The sequence below is a fragment of the Oryctolagus cuniculus genome, chromosome 6 (genome assembly GCF_964237555.1).
Source record: "Oryctolagus cuniculus chromosome 6, mOryCun1.1, whole genome shotgun sequence".
Taxonomy (NCBI): Eukaryota; Metazoa; Chordata; class Mammalia; order Lagomorpha; family Leporidae; genus Oryctolagus; species Oryctolagus cuniculus.
The window spans coordinates 129,699,556-129,716,382 of NC_091437.1; the positions used below are offsets into that span (position 1 = coordinate 129,699,556).

Here is a 16,827-nt window from a genome sequence, read left to right on the forward strand (position 1 = left end):
TGTCTTCACAGGTAATAAATATTTAAAACTTTTATTTTTCTGTAAATGATTTCCCTCTATCTGTTCTTTTTGCACAAATTGTTCATTATTACTTCCAAAGTTTGGTCTCGCTCTACTCATCATCTGTATCTGGCACTTCAACTGCTCAGAAGCCCAGAAGACAAAGAATTCTCCCAGGAGTAGAGTGAAGCAGGGTACACAGCTAGCCGAGAGAAGCTTAGAAGTCAAAAGCAGAATTATCTTTTATGGCTGAGAGGGAAGGAAAACAGCAAATATGACTACTAACTATTGCTTTGCAACTATCCACTTGCATGACTGATTGATTACTATACACCATCCCTCACTGCACTAAGCTGTAGGTGAACAGAAGCTTTGTTTATTCGGTTTACCACTGTATGCACAATTCCTGGGACACAGCAAGTGCTGAAAGAGCTGTCAGGTGAATAAATGAAGTCTGTCAGCACGATTAAACCATGCCCCTTAAGCACCTGATATAGTACCTGGCATATAGCACTGAAAAGGTATTCAATTTTAAATAGTGTAAAATAATAATAATAATTATTATTATTTTTTGACAGGCAGAGTTAGACAGTGAGAGACAGAGACAGAGAAAGGTCTTCCTTTTCCGTTGGTTCACCCCTCAAGTGGCCGCTACGGCTGGCGCATTGCAGCCGGCGCACTGCGCTGATCCGAAGCCAAGAACCAGGTGCTTCCTCCTGGTCTCCCATGCAGGTACAGGGCCCAAGGACCTGGGCCATCCTCCAATGTACTCCCGGCCACAGCAGAGAGCTGGACTGGAAGAGGAGCTACTGGGACAGAATCCGGCGTCCCAACCAGGACTAGAACCCGGGGTGCCGGAGCCACAGGTGAAGGATTAGTCTATTGAGCCGTGGCGCCGGCCCAATAATAATTATTATTAAATAATAGAATAACAGAACATTTTTAGTTCAGCTATAGCTATATCATTCAGTATCAAATGTTGTTTCCTTCCAGAATGACACAGCAGAAATAGTGAAACAGGTACGTAAGCTATATTAAATATATAAATAAACCAGATCCTAAAGATTTTAAGTATTGTGCATTAATACCAGATAAGGCACAATTTCTTTTTCATAGCAATGCTTAATGTTAGTTACTGAGACAACTAGAGACCCAACCCATTTCATTATCACACACTACTTATAAAAATAGGTAGCAGAAACAAAGTAAGAAATGGATTCAATATATCATCTAACAAGATTTGCCAAAAGTCAGCATAAACTGTTTAATCCTTGATACTCCTAAGTAGGTGATCAGTACTGTCCCTTGGAACTTATGAGAAATGCAGTAATCACCTCTGATTATTGAATAAGAATATATATATATATATATATATATATAAATGCAGTAATCACCTCTGATTATTGAATAAGAATATATATATATATATATAATGCATTACATTTTTTTTCCTATTCAATAAACAGATTAAATATAGGGCCTGCATTCTGGCACAGTGAGTAAAGCTGACACATGCAACACTGTTATCCTATACGGGCATCGGCTCTACTTCCAATCCAGCTCCCTGCTAATGTTCTAGGAAAGGCAGCAGAAAGTGGCCCAAACACTTGGGCCCAGAACTCATGTGGGAGATATGGATGAAGCTCCTGGCTCCAGAATGTTGTCTGGCCCTGCTTTGTGGCCATTTGTGGAGTGAACTGGTGGATGGAAAATCTCTCTGTTTCTCTCTCTTGTTCTCTCTGTAATTCTTTCAGAATAATCTTTTTTTTTTTTTTTTAAAGAAAAAGAATGTTCCATTAAGGTGTATTCTTAAAATATTTTTTTAAAAAAAGAGAGAAGGAAAAAATGTAGGATAATGCATTTAATATTGTAGATTTTGGATTAGATTGCCAAAATTATACTACTAGCTCTATTACTTGTTCAATTTACAGCAAGTTACCTAATCTGTCTGTGACTCAATTTCATCTCTAAATGGAAATAATATCTACCCATACAGGGCTTGGTAGAATTCTTCCTAACAGGAAAAAAGGAACTACAGGGGGCCGGCTCTATGGCGTAATGGATTGTGCCACTGCACGTGATGTCAGTATCCCACACTGATGCTAGTTTGAGTCCTGGCTGCTCCACTTCTGATCCAGCTTCCTGCTTATGTGCCTTGGGGAGCAGTGGAGGGAGGACGGCTCAAGTCCTTGGGTCTCCGCACCCATGTGGGGGATCTAGAAGAAGCTCCTGGCTGCTGGCTTCAATCTGGCCTGGCTCTGGCTATTGAGGTCATTTGAGGAGTAAACCAGCAGATGGAAAAATCTCTAACTCTGCCTTTCAAATAAATAAATAAATACTAAAAATAAAAAAGAGAAAAAAATCTATGTAAGTATGCAAATGCATAAACTGATTATCTTGTAAGAAAAGTCAATAAACTGAATGAAATACTTTTATATTTATTAATTTAGAATGATATCCATATTAAATTAAAAATGTTTTCTGAGCTGCATTAGAATTTGACCTAACAACTTTAAAATTACATATGCAGTTTATAGTATGCATATATTATATATATATGTAAAAGGCACTTCAAAAGGTTCATGAAAAATGTAATTAAAAACTGTTTTTGGTGCAAAAAATGTTTGAAATCCAGGCAGTTTTTTTTTCACAATATAGTATACATGATTTCAAACATTTTGCAGCAAAATAAAACTTATCTTTTTTTTTTTTTTTTATTTAACAAGTAGAGATATAGATAGTGAGAGAGAGAGAGAAAGGTCTTCCCACCATTGGTTCACTCCCCAAATGGCTGCCATGGCCGGCACTGTGCTGATCCAAAGCCAGGAGCCAGGTGCCTCCTCCTGGTCTCCCATGCGGGTGCAGGAGCCCAAGCCATCCTCCACTGCCCTCCCAGATCACAGCAGAGAGCTGGACTGGAAGAGGAGCAACCAGAACTAGAACCCGGCGCCCATATGGGATGCCGGTGCCTCAGGCGGAGGATTAACCAAGTGAGCCACAGCGCCGGCCTCCTAAAACTTATCTTTTAATCCTATTTTCCAGAAACCCTTTGAAGTCCCCTTGTATTTGCTTTTGCACAGGTGATGACAAGTCTGAAGGTAACACCCAGACCATAAGGAATACCTCTGGGACTGGAACCAGAGGTGAATATGTGTTGTTCCTCATACATTAGTGGTGACCAGACCCTGATTTCTTTACACACCACTGTCTTTAGGGTGTGACTCATATTCAGATGCAGTCATTTTACATTATTTTTGCAGAACCTTTTGGCGGTAGTAAACACTGGAAAAATATATAGTCTAATGAAACAGGATTTCTGTACTTACACAGTAGAAGCTGACATTAATGAACCCAATGATTAAGTAGAAAACTGCTTAAAAAAGTTTTTCAAGAAAAAGTTTCATTTTCACCTGAATCAGGAAGTAATTTTTTATGATGCAAAAATTTTTTTCAGTCCTGCTAACTATCAAGAGGTGATCAACTAACACTGCCAGCTATCCCCATTAATCACTCTTCCGTAGTTTTGAGTGCAATACACGAGAGAATCAACTGAAACAGATGTTGTTTTAGTAAAGAAGTTATAGAGCAGTGAAAGAATTTGAGAGCTGGAACCAGACTTTTTGCAATCAAACTCCTGCTATACTATTTATTTAGTCACAAACCTCAATTAGATTACTTCTCCTCAGATTTTTTTTTGTTTACCTGTACAACAGATGTCATCAGAAAATAATGTCTGAGGGGCCAGCACTGTGGCACACTGAGTTAAGCTGCAGCTTATAACTCTGGCATCCTACATCAGAGCGCCAGTTGGAGTCCCGGCTGCTCTGCTTCTGATCCAGCTTCCTTCTAATGTGCCTGGGAAAGCAGCGGACAATAGCCTATGTACTTGGGTGCCTGCCACCCACGTAGAAGACCCAGATGGAATTCCTGGCTTCAGGTTTGGCCTGGTGCAGCCCTGGGTATTGTGGATATTTGGGGAGTGAATCAGCAGATGGCAAATCTCTCTCTGTCACTTAGACAAGTGGACCAATGGAACAGAATAGAAATGCCATCAATTAATCCACACATCTACAGCCAACTAATTTTTTACAAACAAGCTAAAATCACTCCCTAGATAAAGGACAGTCTCTTCAACAAATAGTGTTGGGAAAATTAGATCTCCGCATGCAGAAGTATGAAACAAGACCCCTACCTTACACCTATACAAAAATCAACTCACAATGGATCTGGGATCTAAATCTAAGACCTTAAACCATGAAATTACTAGAGGAAAACATAGGGGAAACACTGTAAGACACTGGCATAGATAAAGACTTTTTGGATAAGACCTGGAAGCAGAGGCAATAAAGTCAAAAATAGACAACTGAGATTATAACAAGCTATGAAGCTTCTGCATGGCAAAGGAAACACTCAACAGAGTAAAGTGGCAACTGACAGAATGGGAGAAAGTATCTGCAAACTACAAATCTGATAAAAGATTAATATCCAGGATATGTAAGGAGCTCAAAAAACTCAACCACAAAATAAGCAAGCCATTTAAGAAATGAGAGAAGGATATGAACAGGCATCTTTCAAAGGATGAAATACAAATGGCCAACAGATACATGAAAAAATGTTCAGGATAACTAACCATCAGGGATGCAAATCAAAACCACAATGAGATTTCACCCCACCTATTGAGTTAGAATGGCTATCATCTAAACATCAAGTAACAGATGCTGGCAAGGATGTGGGGAGAAAAGGCATCCAAACCACTGTTGTGGGAATGTAGTCTAGTACAATCATTATGTAAGACTGTAAGGAGAGTCCTCAGAAATCTGAAGATATATATGCCATATGACCCAGTTGTTCCACTACTGGGAATTTACCCAAAGGAAATGAAATCAACATATGATTTATCTGTACCCCCATTTTTATAGAAGTTCAGTTCACAATAGCTAAGATATGGAATCAACCCAGATGGAATCAACTGATGACTGGATAAAGAAATTATGCTATATATACACTATGGAATAATACTCAGCTATAAAAAAGAATGAAATCCTGTTTGTCACAACAAAAAAGATGCAATTGGAGACCATTATATTTAGTTTAATAAGCCAGAACTACTCCTAGAAGCTGGAAAATTAATTCCATTGCACCAAATTAGGAGATGATGAGGTCCTGAAAAGCAAGAGTCAAAGAACTCCAAAGAAGAGAAACCTGAATGAAGACTTTCATATCAGAAAGTACCCCCTCAACATAGGAATAGAACTTACCTCTAGAGTGAAGGCTATTCTATAACTGTCCTAACAAAGCTTCAAAACAGGCTTCAACTGGAACACTCCAACATTGCTGATGGGAATATAAAATAGTGCAACCACTTTAGAAAACAGACTGTTTCTTTTCAAGATGAACATATACTTGTATGACCTAACAATTCCACAACTATATAAGCGAAATAAAAACATCTAAAGAAGAAATTCCAAAAAACTATAGAGCAAAATGAGACAAACATAAAAGAATTCATCCCATATGATTTCATTATATAAAGTTCTAGAACAGGAAACACTAATTCAGAGTGGAGGGAATGAGAACCATGGTACTGGGGGTAGGAGGTAGGGGTGGCTGTCAACGGGTATGGAAAAACTTTTTCAGGTAATGAAATGTTCTGTGTCTTGATGGGCTATGTTACAGGAGTCAAAATATAACCTCAAAATGTGTGCTTTTTACTGTATGGAAATTATACCCCAATAAAGCTGATTTAAAAATAAATAAAGTTAAGAGTTAGGTTGGATTTGAGGTGTGATTAAATTCAGGGATCTATTTTCCATTCTGCCTGATTGCTCTTGGCAGTTGTGGGATTTTTCTTACCAACCTAACAAAATGGTTACAGCAAATCCAGGCATAACTTCAGAGAAAGAGAGAATATTTGTTTTCCATCATTTGAAACCAAATGCTCTGATATTCATTCTGCTTAGAAGAGCCTAAGTCACATGCCCACCCATCAAGGAAAACAAAATGGAACATGATTATTGGCATAAGCCTAGGAGTGAGGTATTGGATTAATTTTTTCTGAAGCATATGAGGACACTGTTAAAAAGAAGAAGGGGATAACTGGATGACAGATAGGCAACCAACAACTACTGCAGCTATTTTTCCTTCCAAACAAAGTCAACTCCTTATCCTTGCATTCACAACCTACATATTCTAGGTTCCAAACATCCTTTTTCAATTTTAATTTCTTCTCCTTTGTACAGCAAACACACTGCTCTTTCATCCTCTATTTAAAACAATAACAAATCCCCCTCCTTCCTGTATCTTCATTTATCAACTTTTCTGAAAAACATCAAGGTTCAATTAAATGTTAACTCAGCCACAAAGCTTCTAGAAATCACTCTGACCTGAAAGAGGCTCTAGAACTCCAATGGTCTGCATTTTGCATCCTTTAATGAACTAAAAGATTCAGGCATTGGCCATCAACAGAAGATAGAGACAGGGAGAGAGAGAGAACATCATCTGGTTCCTAATGGAAAAGCACACACATAAAAGGAAATCGAATTCGATCAAGCCTCCACCTAAAGCAGCCTGATCCAACAGAACTTTCTAGAATAATAGCAATGTTCTACAGAAGCACTGTCCATTATGATAGTCAATAATACAGCTTTGATCACTTGAAATGAGGCTAGTATAGCTTAGCAACTGAATTTTAGATTTTATTTAACTTTAATTAATTTTATTTTAAATTAAAAATAGCTCATATAGTTAAAGATGACTCTATTAAACACTGGGACTTTGACTCTAATAAACAATTAATAAGAAAGGCAGAGCACTGAGGAACATTTTAAATCATTCTACGGAGTTACACTCAGCAAACTCCAGTCTGAAAAATTCTTCAACAAATACATTATTAAGATTTAAAAAAAGAAAAATAAAGGTTTTGAAGGAACCTATATAGATTGAAAAAAGTTTGAAGAACTATCAAGTAATTTAAAACAGTAGACTTTATTTGGATTCTGTTTCATAAATAAACATTTATAACATTCATGAAAGGACTCTAAATTTGAGCTGGAATTTTATTGAGGAAAAATTATCACAAGTGGCAAGGCACTATTCTTTATTTAAAAATAAGGTATCCTTGTCTTTTAGAGATATACTCTGAACCAGTAATGGATGAAATGATGTTTGGTAGTTTCTTCAAAAAATATGGGTAAGAAAGAATTTAATATGGCTACAAATGGGAGGCAAGATAGGCTCTTGGTTAATGAATGTTTGGGCCTAGGTACTAGGTGCATAGAGGCTAATTACAGTATTCTATCTACTTTCACAAATATTTTAAATTATCTGTAATAAGGGATTTAAGAAACAAAAAACCCACTAATAAACAAACTAAAAAACCCTCTGACAGAATATTAGACTATCTATATGATATAAAAAATGCTCCAGCTTAGATTTGCACAAGTGAACATACAGATGTATTAAGCTCAGGCTTTATATCAGATGCATTGTTTTAGTCCCCCACCCTCATTATCTTCATGTAAAGCACGCAGAGCAAAACAATTATGACAATTTATTACGGTTTCAAACTTCTTTCTTATTTGGTTTTATAGTAAGACATCATTGTAAGGAACCTTATAGATAATTCATGTTAAACAATGTGAGAAAACAAAAAATGAGAGAGAAGGGCTCAAATTTCAGGTCCTAGAATCTTCAAATCTGATGCTGTAGCATGACCATCATCCTTTATTTGAGAAAATATGTATGCAGTAAGCAATGCTGGGCAAACACGTTTTGTTTTCATTACCAGTGAGCCAATCACCACTTGTCCAGTTCTAACAAAGTCTGCTAGAAAGGCAGGCTTGATACAAGAAGGCTCATTTAGCCTCAGTTACAAGTCAGCAGGCCTAAGACCTAGAATTAAAGTGTGCAGAGTGGCCACTTTCTTAGTTCTCAAAACTACCATTGAATCTTGGACCTCTGTTAAATGAGGTTAACTAAAGTTCTGTGGGTGGGGCACTAATCTAAGACCAATGTCCTTATAAGAGGAAGAGACAAGAGTGATTATCTCTCCCCTCACATGCACAGAGAAGATGCCATGTGAAGACACTTAAGTAAGGACACTCCAAGCCAGGAAGAGGCCTCACTTAACCCTGATGGTACCTAAAGCTTGGACTGCTAGCCTTCAGCATGGTTAGAAAATAAATTGTTATTAAGTCACCCAGTCTATAGTATTTTGTTGCGGTGGTTCAAACATATACCTTTCCCAGTTATGACTGAACCAAGATGTTTATGCACCCTTTGAGAGCATATGAGGAATTCAATATATATGTTTTCTTTTAAAAAAAAGATTTATTTATCTGAAAGACAGAGTTACAGAGCGAGGTAGAGATAGAGAGAGAGAGAGAGAGAGAGATCTTCCATCCACTGGTTTACTCCCCAGATGGCCGTAATGGCCGGAGCTGCATTGATCCAAAGCCAGGAGCCTGGAGCTTCTTCCAGGTTTCCCACGTGGGTGCAGGGGCCCAAGGACTTGGGCCATCTTCTACTGCTTTCTCAGGCCAAAGCAGAGAGCTAGATCAGGAGAAGCAGCCAGGACAAAAACCGGCACCCACAGGGAAGGCTGGTGGTTTAGGTCAGGGCTTTAACCCGCTGCACCACAGCACCGGCCCCAATACATCCTTCTGAGGAGAAGCATTAATGTCTAACAAATACCTAAAATAAGTTACTTCAAGCAAAAAGAGTCTAAGGAATCCCTGGGAAATAAGATTGTGCTTTCCTGCTTTATTTAATTACTGGTAGAGTATTACTTCTATTACCTTATAATTGTAGCCATCCATTGTGGATTTTTTATGAACTGGCCTGAATCTAACTGCCACTTAATAGCAATGATTACTTCCACTTTTACTTTGAATGGAAAGATACATTACAATTTTTAAAACACATTCTTAACAGACATTTGGTAGTTCAATGTTTCTATCTATTGAGACTTCTTGTAGTATTAGCAAGATTCTATGTTTGAGCTGTCTAGAAAATAAGAGTACGATGACAATGAACTAGTATTCAAATACTAAACTAATAACAAAAGCTCCTAGTATTCAAAGAATAAATCATATCACTTAAAGAATATGAAAAGATTTTTATGAATCCTACTGCTAAGTATCTCAGTGTTTATGCAGAAGGAAATAATTCTTTATTCTAAAATTAGCTTGAACTACTGAGAGAACAGCTCATAACATAAACTAGAAAAGGCATTTTAAGACTATTTGAGTTCACTGTTTCCTACACATGACTCCTGTGGTTCATGGAGTAAATATGCACGTTTGAAGAGACTAAGAATTCCAGAAAAGTAAAAAAAGAGCAGGCAACTTAGCCAAGTGGTTAAGATGCCTGTGTCCTGCTTGGGAGTGCCTGGGGTTTGATTCCCTGGGTCTTGCTCCTGACTTCAGTTTCTTGCCAATGCAGACCCTGAGAAGTAGCAGTGATGGTTCTAGTAATTGGGTTCCTATCACATATGTGGGAGATTTTGATTGTGTTCCTGGCTCCTAGCTTTGGTCCTGACTGTTAGGGGCATTTGGAGAGTATCTGCAGAGTGAATGAGTGGATAGGTGGTGGTGGTGGGAAGGATGTCTCTTTCTCAGATAAATTAGTTAAAAAAGAGGAAAACTTATATAGCTATATTTCTTCCATTAACAGCTCTATTAAGATATATTACATGTATGATAAAACTAAGCTTTTTAAGGCATACAGTCTTTGTGTTAGCATATTCAAGAAGCTATGCAAACATCAAAACTGAACATTTTCAACACATTAAAAATTCGTTACTCATCATTTGAATAGTTTCCACATTTTATGAATAATGTTGCTAAGAGTATGTGCACAAGTTTTTGTGTGGAAACATGTTTTTCAATTCCTTTAAGAATAAACATACACACAACGGAACTAGGAGGTCATATCATAATCCTAAATTTACCTTTCTGAAGAACTGCCAACCTGTTTTTCATATGTCTATATAATTTTACAGTTCCCTCCAGCAGTGGGGATTCAATTTCTCCACAACCCTGACAACATTTATTATTGTCTACTTTTTTATTTTAGCCACCCTTTTGAGTTATAAATTGATACCTCATTGTACTTTGGATTTGCATTTGCCTAATGAGTAGTGATGCTGAGGTTGCTTGTGTTTATTGGCTATTTCCTAGGCAAACCAACCACTCAAATTCTTCATTCATTTCTTATTAAGTGGATTGTCTTTTTGTTATTGTTAAACTGTAAGAGTTCTTTATACATTGTGGATTATTAACTCCTTATGGGATTTGCAAATATTTTCTCCCATTCTATAGTCTGACTTTGGATTTTCTTGATACTGTTTTTTGAAGCACATTGTATTTTATACATTTTTTTCCAGACAGTTCAATTCACTTATTTCCTTTTTGTGTGTGTGCGTTGGTCATAATTAGCTTGTTGGTTACATTACATCATTTCTGGAAAGTAGCTAATAACCTGCTTTACTCAAAACTACATAGGAAGTACTGTACCTGGACTGATAAATCTGGTACACCGTCAGCTTAGTATAGGAGAAAAGAGTGACAGACAAATCTTTCACACTGTGGGAACTATAGTTAGGTTTGGGTCTGGGGTTTGGAAGGGATAGTGAGAGAATCTTGGTGATAAAAACCTTTGTTATCAACTCTATTTTATTGATAGTTGATGAAACTGGTAGGCAGAAAAAAACAGAAGGCAGTTACTTTTTTAACATTCAGCTTTGTTGAGGAACAATTTATATGCAAAAACCTCAACAATCTAAAAGGTACAGTTTGAAGAGTTCTAACAAATGTATATATAATCCTGAAACCACTACTCCCTCATGTCCCTTTGCAGTTAATTCCCTTCCTACACTCCTAAAGCCAGACAATTACTGATCAAAAACAACAAAACAGTTATCATTTAACAAGCATTATACATTGTCCTGAAGTCTGGATATTAGGTCTTCTTCCCAAAGTTTTAAAATTAGATCCTATTATCTATTATTGCGTTATGGATGAAAAAAACAGACCCACAATTAAGTCACTAGCCCAAGATTCTTCAGCTAGTACCTGGCAGGAGCAGACTCAAATCTAGATCTACCTAATTCCAAGATTAAAAACTGAGTTTTCCATAGCCACTGGTTCCAGTCTTGGCTGCTGTTTCCAGTCCAGCTCCCTGCTAACGTGACTGGGAACACAGCAGAAGATGGCCCCATCGTGGGCCTCTGCCACCCATGTAAGACTCAGATGGGAGTTCCAGGCTCTGGCTTTGGCCTGGACCAGCTCCAGTCTTGTGGTCATTTGGGGAGTGAACCAGCAGATGTGCTCTTATGTTTCAGTTCTTTCTCTGTCTTTCAAATAAATAAAACAAATCTTTTAAAAAAGTTGAGAGTTTTCATCTACAAATACTTAAATTTCTTGGCTCCTTTTGAAAAAATGTTAATATCAGTCTACATTTATTTCTGTATATATACCTACTGAGCTCCCCAGTGGCTGGCCTCTTTTAGAGGAAGCATACAAGATTGCAGGTGCCCAGTGTCCACTATCTTTGGTTGTCACTCTGACACTGACACCAGACTTTCTTCATGAATTTGTGTTACCCTCCTGATCTTTGTCAGCATTTAAATTTGTGGACCCCCATATATTTTGTCTGTTTTATTATCATTAAAAACAACATACATAATACACCCAAGTTACACATGTAGAAAAATATAAGGAAAGATACATTATTCTTGTGACACTGTTTCCCCATCCCTTCCAAGACAGGAAGAAGGAGAGGCAGAAATGATTAGTGTTTGCTCTCAATACATTTCTATAATGTGCCACTTGTTATAGTACAAATGGCTTTTATAAATAACATAAATAGAATATATGTACTGGAATGCTACTATCTGGAAAACCTAAAATAACTTCTAAAGTGTTGCAGTTTCATTTTCTTTACAACATAATAAAAATATTATAAATATCTTTTTTCTTAATATTATTGACAAAATGGTATATGAACTATCTTTTAAATATAAATACTAAATCATATTCATTACCTCCTATAGTATCAAATCATTTTTATAAAATGTTCTCATACATGAGATTAAATTATGAGAAGACTAATATGTGGCTATTACTTTTATATTTTTGCTAATATCATTAGTGGTAATACAGATTAATGCAAACATACGGTGTTAGGTTTTATAACAACAATGATTTTTCATGTATCAAATAGCATCTAAAAGATATAAAGAAAGCAAAATTTAACTATCAGTCTAAGATTTTTTTTAAAAGATTATTTATTTATTTGAAAGGCAGAGTTGTAGAGACAGTGAGATCTTCCATACACTGGTTCAGTCCCCAAATGGGGGCCACAACGACCACAGCTGAACCTAAGAGCTTCTTCCAGGTCTCCCATGTGGGTACAAGGGTACAAGCACTTGGGTCATCTTCCACTGTCTTACCAGGCGCATCAGCAGGGAGGTGGATTGGAAGTGGAGCAGCCTGGACTCAAACTGTTACCCTTATGGGATTCTGGTGCTGCCAGCTCTGCAGATGGTTTAACCCACTCTGCTACAATGCAAGACCCAAGTTATACAACTTTCAACCTCAAAGAAAAGGCCTATGCACAGTGCTACAAACTTCCCACTCCCACCCCACCCTTCACCTCCCCACCCCCACCCCACAGGCTCCTGGCTCCTGGCTTCAGATAGGCCCAGCTCCAATCATTGTGGCCATATGAGGAGTGAATCAATGGATGAAGATCTCTCTGTCTCTACCTCTCTCTGTAACTCTGTCTTTCAAATAAATAAAACAAATCTTTAAAAAGTTAAACTTTAGAAAATCACACACACAAAATAAATGACTTGCTCAAGGTGACACAACCAAGAAATAGAAATAATATCTAAACCTAAGTCTATATTATCACAAAGACCACACACTTAATTTCCTCATTGTACCTTTCAAAATATAAATGGGCCAAATTTTGGTTAATAACTTCATCATATACAAAACACTTTTGTAATATATTTCCTTTTATTTTGAAACAATACCAGCGATAACTGGCAGTCCCATTTTAGGTCAAGGAAGTTGAGATGCAGCAATTAAACTGGCAAGACTAAACATTACTGCTACCCAGGAGTTAAATCAAGTACTGAAATATCAGGATTTCTGCCACTAAGACCAGAAGATATGGATTCTCCTTGGACAGATCCTTTGTTAACAATGTCAAGATTCAATGGAGCAGAAGGAAACTAAGTGTGTGCTTACATCAACAAAGAAACCATGGAATTAGGACCATTTGGGGAATGAACCAGCAGATGGACGATTTCTCTCTCTCTCCTCGCCTATCTCTAACTCAGTGTTTCAAATAAATAAATCATTTTCTAAAAAGTTGCTTAGGATGAGAAAAATATAAAGTGCTAAAAGATACAGAATTACTAAAAAAACTACTTTGCAAATCAAGGAAATGGAAAATGGTACAGCGACTTCCCGAAAACAGTTTGACATTGTTTCTCATAGTGTCCATTTCACTTCAACAGGTTTCCTTTTTGGTGCTCAGTTAGTTGTCACCAATCAGGGAGAACAATCAGTCCCTTTGGGACTGGCTTAATCTACTCAGCATGATGTTTTCCAGATTCCTCCATTTTGTTGCAAATTACCATATTTCATTGTTTTTTTTTTTTTACTGCTGTATAGTATTCTATAGAGTACATGTCCCATAATTTCTTTATCCAGTCCACTGTTGATGGGCATTTAAGTTGATTCCATTTCTTAGCTATTGTGAATTGAGCTGCAATAAACATTAAAGTGCAGACAGCTTTTTTATTTGCCAATTTAATTTCCTTGGGGTAAATTCCAAGGAATGGGATGGCTGGGTTGTATGGTAGGGTTATATTCAGGTTTCTGAGGCATCTCCAGACTGACTTCCATAGTGGCTTGACCAGTTTGCATTCCCACCAACAGTGGGTTAGTGTCCCTTTCTCCCCACATCCTCGCCAGCATCTGTTGTTGGTAGATTTCTGAATGTGAGCCATTCTAACCAGGGTGAGGTGAAACCTCATTGTGGTTTTGATTTGCATTTCCCTGATTGCTAGTGATCCTGAACATTTTTTATGTGTCTGTTGGCCATTTGGACTTCCTCTTTTGAAAAATGTCTATTGAGGTCCCTGGCCCATCTCTTGAGTGGGTTGTTTGTTTTGTTGTGGAGGAGTTTCTTGATCTCTTTGTAGATTCTGGTTATTAATCCTTTATCTTTTTTTTTAACTTTTATTTAATGAATATAAATTTCCAAAGTACGGCTTATGGATTACAATGGCTTCCCCCCTCATATCGTCTCTCCCACCCGCATCCCTCCCCTTTCCTACTCCCTCATGTTGCTGTTCTACTCGAGGACACTCTGCTGCCTGGTCTCTGAGGCTACCACCAGGACCCAAGAATAGAGTTGAGGGGTCTCAGTTGTCCCTATATTTTAAGTGGTGTGGCATCCTACAAATGGTGACTACAAATAAAAGTAAAGTTGATTCAGAGTGTTGATCTTTCCAGTTACTTTTTGTTGAAATGAAAGGCAAAACCATGTTCTTAGCTTGTGGTAATGCATTAACAGTAATGGAAAAAGCCCATCTGAAGTGTCATTACAGCTCAAAACATGCTAGCCTCAGTCAAAGATAAGTTGGTTGTAGCTGTGTGGATTGATTTCTGGAGTTTCTATTCTGTTCCATTGGTCTACATGTCTGTTTTTGTGCCAGTAGCAGGCTGTTTTGAATATAAGTACCCTGTGGTGTGTCTTGAAATCTAGTATTGTGATGCCTCTGGTTTTGTTTTTGTTGTATAGATTGCTTTAGCTATGCGGGATCTCTTATGTTTCCATATGAATTTTAGCATTAATTTTTCTAGATCTGAGAGCATTAAGGAAACTTAAAATAGACCCTTGTAAAAATTAAATTGTGGGAATAGGAGAGGGAGGAGGAAGAAGGGCGGGTTTGTGGGCAGGAGGGAGGGTAGGGTGGGAAGTATCACTATGTTCCTTAATCTGTATATATGAAATACATGAAACTTATATAACTTAAATAAAATTTTAAAAATCCTTCAAAAAAAAAAAGAAACCATGGAATTAGGATATTAGAAAAAAATAGGTTGGTGTTGGTAATTCTTGTCAAAAACCAGCCAGAAGGCTAAAATCTGCTACAGATAATATAAGATAGCATTGATACATATGAATCTTAACATGAAAGTTGAGTTTGACTCCACCTTTGCTACTTTTTTCTTCTTGTGAAGTTTCTTAAAATAAATGCTGCTTGGGTGGGTGCTGTGGTACGGCAAGTAAAGTCACAGCCTGCAGTGCCAGCATCTCATATGAACACCAGTTTGAGTCCCAGCTGCTCCACTTCAAATCCATCTCTCTGCTATGGCCTGGGAAAGCAGTGGAAGATGGCCCAGGTCCTTGGGCCCTTGCACCCACGTGGGAGACCCAGTAGAAGCTCCTAGCTCCTTGCTTCAGATCAGTATAGCTCCAGCCATTGCAGCCATCTGGGGAGTGAACCAGCATATGGAAGACTTTCTCTTTCTCTCTTTCTCTATTATTTTAACAAAATTAATAATTATTGATACAATTTAATCTAGCAAAGTCATAACTGGACTTTCTTGATTATTTTGTTATTTTTTTTCCAGTATACTTGCTTGAAGCAGTACCCAAAGTTTCAACATTTCATTTGATTGATGTGCTTAAGTCTCCCTTAACCTAGAGTGACACTCTCATTTCCCATACCTTTGAGTTGTTACAGAAATCAGATCAACTGTCCCATAAAAAGCTTCTATTCTGTGGTTTCCCTTCCTTTGGAATCATTTAACTTTATTCATCTAACTCAGAGGTTAGCAAACTTTTTCTGTAGAAGAATGAAATAGTATTTCAGGTTTCACAGACCATATGATCCTTGCTGCAACTACTCAACATTATCACTGCAGCACAAAAGGAGCCACAGATGACACATAAACAAATGAGAATGGCTGTGTTTCAATAAAACGGTATTAAAATATAACAGAGGCAATACATTGGATTTGACTGGAAGGCCATAATTTGCCAACTCAAGCTAGAGAAGCTTGATCTGACATAGGCACAATATTTTTGTCTAGAAAACTTCTGAGCTTGTGCCATACGTTTTTATATGCAACACACTGTCTACACATTCTGCTTTTCATAAGACTCAGATTGGGGAAGCATATTTCCTCCATCAAGAAGTTTCCACATGACCATATGTGTAATGGTTTCATCCACTGATGATTACAGTCTGAATAAATTATTTCATTAGGGGTAGCAAATGATATTCTAACCCTGTCATTTTCTCCACATTCATCAACTCAAGGTTTTGAAAAGAACTTTCCCTCAACAAGTAATGTTATCTGCTTACCTTGCAACAGAATTCATACAGAAAAGGGAAAGATAATGCTTGGTTCTTTCCTCATGATGCTTATTTTCAGAGTATGCAGTTAGTGCCCTTTTTGTTCTCACTGACATCCATCAATTAGTTGTTGCTGTACTGGGTGAGTGTGTGTGTGTGTGTGTGTGTGTATGTGCGTGTTGCATGTGTGTATGTGTTTTTATTACAAGACTACCACTATGATCCAAGAAATTTTTACATATTCAGTGCATTTCTGCCAACAGTCTTCACTACTGTTTATTTACTTACTTTTGAGAGAGAAAGAGAGATAGACAGACAGACAGAGGGAGACATAGACATCTCCCATCCACAGATTCACTTCCCAAATGCCCAGGAGCTAATTACTCAATCTGGTTCTCCACATGGTATAACTGGCAAGAACCCAAATACTTGAGCCATCAACC

At 37.5% G+C, this 16,827-nt stretch overlaps 1 protein-coding gene across 2 annotated transcripts in view; it reads right to left on the bottom strand.

Annotated features, from left to right (window-relative positions):
• LRP12 (LDL receptor related protein 12) overlaps window positions 1-16,827 on the bottom strand; it is a 77,003-nt gene that overhangs the window by 43,644 nt on the left and 16,532 nt on the right. The gene's annotated exons all lie outside the window — the stretch shown is intronic.